This window comes from Benincasa hispida, chromosome 1 (assembly GCF_009727055.1).
Source record: "Benincasa hispida cultivar B227 chromosome 1, ASM972705v1, whole genome shotgun sequence".
Classification (NCBI taxonomy): Eukaryota; Viridiplantae; Streptophyta; class Magnoliopsida; order Cucurbitales; family Cucurbitaceae; genus Benincasa; species Benincasa hispida.
The window spans coordinates 78361550-78372116 of record NC_052349.1 but is presented as its reverse complement, the minus strand read 5'-3'; the positions used below and the strand labels follow the sequence as shown (position 1 = coordinate 78372116).

The 10567-nt window shown below is 34.0% G+C and overlaps 1 long non-coding RNA gene across 1 annotated transcript; it reads left to right on the top strand.

Annotated features, from left to right (window-relative positions):
- Window positions 1-250: 250 nt before the first annotated feature.
- On the top strand, window positions 251-1696 carry LOC120071194. Its single transcript, XR_005480178.1, has 3 exons — window positions 251-308; window positions 561-613; window positions 1560-1696. It is a non-coding gene; the product is annotated as an uncharacterized LOC120071194 (long non-coding RNA).
- The last annotated feature ends 8871 nt before the right edge of the window (window positions 1697-10567 follow it).

The window sequence follows — 10567 nt, the reverse complement described above, 5'->3', positions numbered from 1 at the left end:
CGTCTAGGAGAAGAGTTGAGATTTCTTGAGAAGTAGAAAGGAAAAAATATTATAGATAAATTCGTCTAACTCATTGATTTCTCTCTTTTTTTATCTCTCTCTTTTAGATCTTTTATATATAGGATGTTTACAATTTTGTTGAGAGATAAAAGTAATATAAAATGTCAGTTTCACTTTAAATAGTTACTGTTTTAACACTTTTCAATATACTTGAGGAAGAATGAGATTTCATAATCAAGCATGGAATACAATCATGAAAGAGTCGGTGTGTTGCAACACATAGGATGTAGATGTCTCAGTTCAAGAAGGTACTTTGTTATGCTTACAATTGCTATTCTTCTGGAGTTAGGAAAGAAGTGAGTTACTAAAACCAACTCAAGAAGGTACTTTGTTGTTTACTTAAGTCCCTTTGTGAAAAATATAATATTCTTATGCTTTGAGTGTTAAATGCAACTAGATAAACTAGCTAAATCTATGAGGATCAATTCTGTTTATGATCAAAATTATCTCGATAGCAGATAGGTTACTAATTGTTGTTACACTTTTTTTCACTTGAACAGGATATACAAGAGAAATGAGCAATATTGTGGTGATTGAACCATATAGAAGATAGGTTACTTGTTTTCTTATCTTCTTTTTTCTTCTCTCTTGACAAGGCAATTCTTTTTTTTCAAAATAGTCTCTTCTTAGCCTTTGCGAGTGGATACGAAAATATTTCAGAGTAAGATTCTTTTGGAAACTAGACGAATTAGAATTTGGGAGCTAACTCATTTGAGTAATAATAAAATGACTTTGAGTGAAGTTTTTCATTTTGTTAGGTTCAAGTTTGATGTATAAGGCTAAATTTTGATTCTTAAGGATTTGGAAGGAAGATAGGAAGATTGCATTGGACAGGTTTTAAGAAGGTTGACAAGTGGAGAAGTTGCACCAAACACAGAAAGGACTTCATAACAACATTAATAACAAGTACAAGGTAATATTTATAAGATGCTTATCTTAAAAGTCTAGTTGTTTTAAAGTTTTGGAATAGATTCTTAGGCATCCTTTGGTAGTTTATGGTTTGGTGGGTTTATGGTAGTGGAACTTCTTAGGCATCCTTTGGTAGTTTATATTTAAGCATTATTTGTCTAAATGAATCCGGTTGCACTATGATAGTTTGTGGGTATTCATGCATTGTGGGTTAGTTTAATTCTTCATTATCATTGTCGAATCTTTTGTTACCTCTTGTTTAACCATTTATTGTGCTTCTTCATCAATTTGAATCAAATTCTTTATTATCTAGGATTGACCCTCGATAACATCTTTTAGTTGGAGATTTTTTTGTGGTTTCATTTGATTGAAGTCTTGTATCCGTTGGTGTGCTTTTTAGATGCTTGAAGTTTTGGTGTTGCTTTAGGGGGCTTTTTACTTTTTAGTTATATGGATAATGAAAAACTTTTTAGTTGAATATGCTAGCCTCGTACGTAAATTATTTATTTTTTATATAGTACTAGCTTTAATTTAATAAATGGACGTAAACTTATGTTGAATTTATCTTTTTTGTTTTTTTCCTTTTGTAGTTCAATACAAAAGATGCATATACGTAAGGAGAGATCGACGTAATTCGGACCCAATGGGAAAGTTTTGTTGGCCGATTTGTGTAAGGATGTAATTCTTGTTTTTTTGTCTCAATAGAATGTAAATTCTAGCTTAGAATGAATATAAATTTATTTAACCATGATCTTTGTGAATGGAATTAGTACTAATATGATATTTGTGAATGAGAGAAATGATGGCTTGGTATAAGTATTCTATGAAAGTCTGGTTCTGGTATTGTGATTCTTGTTTGTGGATAAATTCATAGGTGGAAGACATGATTTGTTTATTATTGGAAGCTGTATTCATGGTATTGTGATTCTAGTATTGTGATTCTTGTTTATTCATGGAATTAGTACTAATTGATATTTGTGAATGAGAGAAATGATGACTTTGGTATAAGTTGTATTCTATGAAAGTCTGGTTCTGATATTGTTTTGCAAATTTTGGAATTAAGGCAACCGATGTTGAAGGCTGTGTTATTGGTGTTATTGAAACCCTTTAATGTCGGTTTAAACCGACATTAAAGGCAACTGACATTAAAGGGCTTTAATAAACACTATTTTTAATGTCGATTGCCAACCGACATTAAAGCTCTTTAATGTCGGTTTAAAACTGATATTAAAGCCCACATTTCTTCTAGTGTATCCATCTTGATTTTCTGCTACAGCTCGTGTGGAGATGCATGATCTTTTGCTACAGGTTGTCCAGAATGTTAGTGATGACATGGGTGTTGTGTTGTTTTTTTTTTTTGATGACAGAACAATGTCAAAGTTGGCCTCACGAATAGAATAATAAATAGGGATAATTTTGGAGCTACGTCCTTGTTCTTTGTACCCACCATCTAGAAAAGGAACAATTTTGGGGCTGAGTGGGTTTAAATTAGTCCGCCCAAAAAAAAAAAAAAAAAAGAGTAAGAAAACAAACTGAATTACTTTAAAAGAAATTGGCTAAAAAACTAACAACATTTGATGTGTTTTTGGAGGAAAGTAGTGTTGGGAACATTATTAACATTGTTAAGCTATTAGGGACATGAATTTTTAGCTTATTAGTGGGGTGCTTATGAATATGGCATTGGAGGAGTAGGAGACAAGCATATTTTGAGATTAAGGACTTGAAATTATAAATTTACTTATTCATATATGTTAAATAAAAAGTATACTATGACTAAATTTTTGTTTTCTTATCGTTGTTTTTGTAATATTTGTAAGGCCAACTTTGCAACTTGGCCTAGATTTCATAAATATTTAAACGTATCTATCAAGAAGATCTTATATTGTAATGTTGTTTTGCTTCATTTCCATCCTACATTGAAACACAAGATTAATAAAAGTATACATAAATTATTGTGTGGTAAATTAGGTGCTCTCTTTATTTTGTTTTGTGGATTGACTTTCTAATTATGATATAATTTTGGGAACATTTGAATTCTGTTCTTTAATCTTCCTCTCTTCAGGGGGAGCTTATTGTAATTTTTTGTTATTGGCCTAATTTTTTCATTTTTTCCTTGTGATATTTTTATTTGGTATTTAATGACATGCAAATGTGAAAGAGAAAGCAGGGTAGTGTGTTTTACATTGTTGTTGTTTGCAGAGTTGGTGCAGTAGGTTCAAACATTTAAGATTTGGTAAAACACTTGGAATCTTCTAAGTTTAAAACTTCCAATTTGTAAGATAATTTAGTTGATAAGAATCACCTTTATTGATAAAAATATATTTCTTTTAGTATTAAATTTGGAAGCTAGCTACGACAAATGCTTTAGAGCATATTTGGATTGATTTTCTAAGTACTTAAGAATACTTTCTTTGTACTTTGAAACGTCTATTTAAGCACTTAGGAAAGTCAATCCACATAACGCCTTAATTTATGAGTAGAAATGTGCATAATTCATTACTTATAGCCTATAACACTTCTAACCTATTTAAGCATTTTGAATGTAAAGTAAGATTACTTTGAGTATACGGGAGTAGGGGACTACTTAGATGCGTTTTACTTGTATTTATAACTTTTAAATGTAAATATCCAATAATGGGGTACGGTAACAAGATTGGAAAGCTCCATACTCTTCCTTGTAAGGTCACTTGAAAGTAGGACTTTGTCACCATCCATATGGTTCCTGCTCCTTATGAATCTAGTATTGTCGCTTTAGTTCTTGCTTTAATATTTACACCACAGTTGAAAGAATGTCTGCTGTATCTCTGAATTGTAACAGAACGAGTAGAAAGGAACAATCGGGAATTTATAGTTTTCGATGTGATTGGCAGAATCGAAACACATGGATAAGTAGTATATCAATGAAACGCCATTTTTCGAAGTAAATTATATATAATAACAAATGAAACGACAAATTATTTCTTTTCTTTTTAGATTATTTTAGTACTTCCTATCTTAGATAGAGATTGGTAATGACGTTGATGTCATCCTATTGGATGCAGTCTACTCTATAGTTGTTACAATGAGTTGTAAAGTGCTACAAACGAAGTCATCCTAATTCGTTCATGTTGGGACATGAGGAGTGGGGGCTGATGGACACGAGACATACACAGTGGAATAAGGATCTAATTACACTCTAATTGCTTTTAATTAAAAGGAAAAAACATGCAAAAAAAAAAGGAAAAACAGTAAATTAAAAAGGAGTAGAGTACAACCTTTGTAGCTCCCAAAAAAAGCTTTTCTTCGTTGAATCTCAACCCGAACTCTTCCGAACCACCACTAGAGTTTACCCGCTATTCTCTGGACTCAGAACCGGGTTTTGGGACCCGGTGAATGAAGGAATGAAAAGGGGAAGAAATGGTGGTTCAAGGTTAATGTGAGAAAGATAGGAGAATTTTTGGTGAGAATTTTTGGAAACCAAAAATAGAAAATTTTTCCAAGAAGGAGAGAAAAAGATTTCAAAAACCTCTTTTTATTAAACTTACATGCATCTAATACATGTAAAAACTCACAAAAATTCAACACCTCACAAAGCACTAAACCAAAGTGGGCTATGTGTCATTCTATAATATTTACACATAGTCCACTTAAGTTAGTGGGATTATCCAACAAAAATGTTGGATAATTCCACTAACTCTTAGTCAAGGGTAAAATGGTCTTTTTTCTATTTAGTCAAAGTCAAACTTTGACTTTTAGCGAAAAAGTCAACCCTTTGACTTTTTACAGTTTCGACCTTCTTGACTAATTTTGACCTCCCGAATATGAATCCATATTCATATTTTCGAAATTCAAATCACATTTGAATATAGAGCACCATATAAAAAATCGATAGCGATATCACATATACTTGTCGGTTTTAATCCCTTTTCCTAATTCGAACAATTCGAATTAATCCAACATACCGTTCTAAGTTTAATCCATATGAGCTAGCAAGGGGACCTAATGGACCTACAGATCATGGGCTCTAACAATCCGAGATTAACCGGTAAAAATCTTTAACCTAATTAATCAACATTTGTTAACTAACGAGTCATTCCACTAAATTCCCGTAGTTGCACTCCACTCACTGTAGATATATTTCTGTTCATCTAATATAACCATAACTAGTAAGTCAATCTTTCATAGGTTATTCGTGGTCTTGGCTAGGCCAAAATATCGTTTTACCCCCGATAACACTTATTGTTCCTTCAGTCCCACTGAACCTTTAAAGAACAACTGATTTTTGATCCAACCAACAAATTGAGTCCCTCTCAGCCTAGTAAGAGGGTGGGGCCCCTTGTTCTAATTTCGAAGTCAGCACTTAAGGGAACAACCTATCTACTACCATTAGAGACAAGTAGAAGTGAAGTCCGTCTTGCACCCTATGTCCCCAGCTATTTACCCGGTCTTACCCATGAAATGGGAGGCTTATTGAGCCAGCGTTGTTGAACTGCTCTCACCCAAGCAGATCTAAGGATAATCCCGAATAAACAGGAGTTCATATTAGCTCAGGATTAAGATCGAGTTACCTAGGTAATCAAATTTGAATTAGTCAGTTTATACAGTAAACGGTTCGTTATAAAGTAAAAGTGACTAGTCGTGGTCCAGTCTTATACAAACTCATTGCATAGGATGCCCCACTCACATATCTTTATATGAACGATTTAGGATCACATCGTTTGTACTAACTACAAAGTGAGTCGTATCTAAGTGTTCCCAAAACAAGGCCCCATCTTATCCCTATCTATAGACCATTTAAGCTATATACTCGAACTTGATCCATATTTTATATCATCACATAAAGTCCAAGTTTACATTAAATAGCCTCAGGACCTTAGTTTATTGGATTCAAGATTACAATTTTAATAACAATTTTATCGAAAAGCAAAACAGATATGTTTATCAATTTACAAACTACGAGTTTTTAGGACATAAATCCAACAACTCCCACTTGGACTAAAACTCCTAGTGGAGTATCACAATGTTGAATTTAAGTGAGGAAAAAGAAACATAGACTGTGGAGTACAATAAACTAGGGCATATACCAAAAAGTTCTCTCACTTGTCCTAGTTTACAAACTTCGTAGACCTAGACTCTGTAGGTGACCTTCAAACACTTTAGCCGTGAGGGCCTTTGTAAAAGGATCAACATGTTTTGCAGTGTATCGAGTAAGGATCAAATCCTTAGTACCATACACGAGTATGTAGTTCCTCGTTCTCTTAAGATACTTGAGGATATTCTTAACCACAGTTCAATGATCATATCCAAGATTGGACTGATACCTACTGAATATCCGTACTACGTAGCATATGTCAGGTCTAGTACATAACATTGCATACATCAAGCTCCCTATTGCGGAAGCATAGAGAATGTGTCTCATATCCTCAACCTCTTGAGATGTCTTAGGACATTGATCCTTTGACAAATGAATTCCATATCTGTAAGGTAACAGACCTTTTTTGGAATTCTGCATCTTATACTAAGACAACATTTTATCTATATAAGTTGCTTGAGACATGGCTAGTGTTCTGTTCTTGCGATTCCGAATAATCTGAATCCTGAGAACATACTGCGCATTTCCCAAATCTTTCATTTGGAACTGCGTTGCTAACCATTTCTTGATGTCAGTTAGGTAACCTACTTCATTCTCAATGAGTAGAATATCGTCAACATATAAAACTAAGAACGCTATAGTAGAATTGACGATTTTCTTGTAAACACAAGGCTCGTCAACATTCTGTTTAAAGCCATAAGATTTGATCGCAGTATCAAATCTTATATTCCAAGATCTAGAAGCTTGTTTCAACCCATAAATGGATTTTTGAAGCTTTACAAACCTTTTGTTCTTGACCCTGTGCAATAAACCGCTCTGGTTGAGCCATATAGATACTCTCCTCAGGATCACCGTTTAGAAAGGCTGTCTTGACATCCATCTACCAATTTTCATAGTCATAAAAGGTGGCAGTGGATAAAAGTATTCTAATCGACTTAAGCATGGCAACGGGAGAGAAAGTTTCTTCATAGTCCATTCCCTCTCTCTGGCTATAACCCTTTGCCACAAGTAGAGCCTTAAAAGTTTGTACTTTACCAGCTTGGTCTCGTTTTCTCTTATAGATCCACTCACAACCAATTGGTTTTACATCATTTGGTTGATCTACAAGTTCCCACATAGAATTGAAGTACATAAACTCCATTTCGAGGTCCATGACTTTGACCCACTGATCACGGTCCACATATTTTATCGTCTGTTTATAGGTCGATGGATCCTCAATGCCGTCATCAGGTATGACGACTTGTGTTTCTGTTAAACCCAAGTAACGGTCGGACTAATAAACAACCCTCCCACTATGTCGAGGCATTCTCAACTCTTGATAAGGATGTGATTGACCATATGTACTAGTTTTATCTACTACTTTAGTAGATGAACTAGCTCTATCTGTAGCATCTTTGGAAAGTTTATTCAATACTAGTCTACTGCAAGGTTGATGACTTCTTATGTGGTCTTCCTCTAAGAATGTGACATTTGTCGATACAAATACCTTATTCTCTTGAGGATCATAAAATAGACCACCTTTTGTTTTTTTTGGATAACCTACAAATAGGCATAGTGTCCTAATGGTTATACCTAACTGGTTCTCAACCTCAGCCTTATATTCTTTGAACTTTTCAAAAGAATCAGATTTGTGATGCATTAAGTAAATATGACCATATCTTGAATAATCATCAATAAAACTGATAAAATATTCATACCCACCTTGAGCTTTGACATTCATCGGTCCACAGAGGTTCGAATGTACGAGTTCTAAGGGTATTGTGGCTTTGAGACCTTTTCCAGTAAAAGATCTCTTAGTCATTTTCCCTTTAAGACAAGACTCACATGGAGGTAAAGAATTGTCTTCTAACTGACTTAGGAGTCCATTCTTAACCAATCTCTCAATCCTTTTGAGATTTATGTGGCCAAGTCTTAAGTGCCATAGATAGGCATTAGAAGAAACTTTTTGTCTTTTATTCTAAGTTTCGGCTGTTCTAAACATCTCAGTATTTAAGACAAATTTTGCTTTAGTTGGTCTTAACTTATATAAGTTGTTTTCAAGTATAGTAGAGCAAATTTGAATACCTTTTCTGAAAATGAATGCTTCATTGATTTCAAAAAATATTTTATACATTTGTTCCAATATACATGTGATAAATATTAAATTTCATCTCGTTTTAGGAGCATACAAAATTTTTTTAAGTATGATATATCTATCGTTGAAAAATAACTTCAAGTCTCCCACTACTTCGGCCGAGACAACCTATCCTGTTCCAACCTTGAGGGTGTTCTCGCCTTCTTCAAGCTTTTTCCAGGAACTAGTTTCCTTGTGCTTCTTTCTCTGCTTTTTTCTCAACAAGGTATTTCAGGCAGTTCTTTTTCCAGTGCCCATTTTGGTTACAGTGAAAACATTTTCCTTTTTCTGCAACTTTCTTTTCCTTGTTTGTCATGGGAGTCTTCCCTTTACCCTTCTTTTTCATTTGAACATTTTTATTCTTTGAAGGTCCAGCTTTAGTTTTAGAGGACGATCCTTTGAAAACTTTCTTTGTGGTGACAACATTTGCCTCTAAGAAAATGAGTTTTGTGCAAGATTGGACCACGAAACCAGTCACTTTTACTTTATAACGTTGTTTACTATTTAAGACTAACTATTTCAAAGCGATGACCTAGGTAACTTAACCTTAATCCTGAGCTAACTATGAACTCCTGTTTGTAGCTCAGGATTATCCTTTGATCTACAAACGGTGAGAGTAGACCAACATCTCTGCTCAATAAGCCTCCCATTTTGGGATAAGACCTAATGAATAGCTGGGACATAGGGTATGAGACAGAATTCACTCCTACCCGATTAGGGTTAGTAGAGAGGTTCCCTTTAAGTGCTGATTCTGGGTCTTGAACAAGAGGCCTCACACTCTCATTGGCCCGAGTGGGATTCGATTTTTTGATTGGATCACAAATCAATTGTTCATTAGGGGATCAGTGGGAATTAAAGAACAAAAGGTAATTTTGGGGTAAAACAGAGATTGGACTCAGCCATTATTACGGACAACCTATGAAGGATTAACTTACGAATCATGGTTATATCGAGTGGACATAATATATCTACAGTGAGGGGAGTTCAGCTATGGGCTTTAGTGGAATCACCCATTAGATAACGAATGGGGGTTAGTTCAGTCTAATGAATTTAGCTGATTAATCTCGGATCGTTGGAGCCCATGATCTGAAGGTCCGCGAGATCCCCCTACTAGTTCGTAAATGGATTAGGTCTAGAGTAGTGTGATAAGTTAATTTGAAACATTCAAATTAGAATTAAACGGAATTGGAGAAATAATATTTAAATATGATTTAAATATTTGAAGATGGAATTGTGTAAAATTAATTTAATATTTGATATTAAATTAATTAGAATGATTTAAATTGTTTAAATAATTATTTATTAATTTTATTAAGAAAATTAATTTATGAAATTAATTTTATAAAATTAATAATATAATCAATTTTATAAAATAAAATTGATTTATAAAATCAATTTTGAGAAATTGAAAAAGAAAGAAATACACATAATGGGAAATTAGCATTCTCCATTGTCTTCTTCAAGTAGCTCACTAATAACCCACTTCTCAAGTCCTTATTGACTCCAAGCATGAGTTGCATCTCATGCAGCTAATCTCTTTGCATGATGTCTTCAATATATTGAAGAGATTGGAGTGATTTTGAGGCAATACAACCGAAAGCATTTCTCTGAAAAATTTGTGAGAAGAAAGGTGTTCTCATTTGGGTTGCTGCTGTGAGTATTCTCCAACTTCTCTTAATTCAGGCTTATTTTGAGTCCCAAAACTCAATCTGGAGCACCAAGAGGATAGTAGGGAAGATCTTGGGGTGATCTACATCAAGATCCAGAGAAGATTTGCAGCTAGATTCAAGCTTTGAGGAAGTTCTACAAAAGTATATCACGAAACCCATTTATTTCTGTTGAAGCATGCTTTCATTTCTGCCAAAATCAATGAATTAGAGTGCTTATGGATCCTGGTCACTTCCGCTGCGTGATGATACATTCCAGCACAAGCTTCACTAGCCTTTTGAGGCTTTTGCATTTCATGCTCCCAATTGACAATGTTACTCCAAGATCTATTTATGAAATTAGAAAATTATTCAAGGAATTTGACTTAGGTTACCAAAAAATTCATACATGTATTAAAGATTGTTGCCTATTTAGAAATGAGAATAAAAAGTTAGAAAGTTGTCCTCATTGTGCGACTTCAAGATGGAAGATTGATGAACGAAAAAATCAAATCAAACATGGTGTACCTGCCAAGATATTGAGATACTTTCCTATCATTCGACAACTTAAAGGGATGTTTTAAATAAATGAATTTAGTGAAAGTTTACATTGGCATTGGAACCATAAAAGTACTGACGGAAAGATTCGACATCCAGTTGACTCTGTTGCATGAGAAACAAATGATAAAAAATGGCCCGAGTTTTCTATGGATTCACGTAATATTAGGTTAGGCCTTACTACAGATGGGTTTAACCCGTTCTCCAACT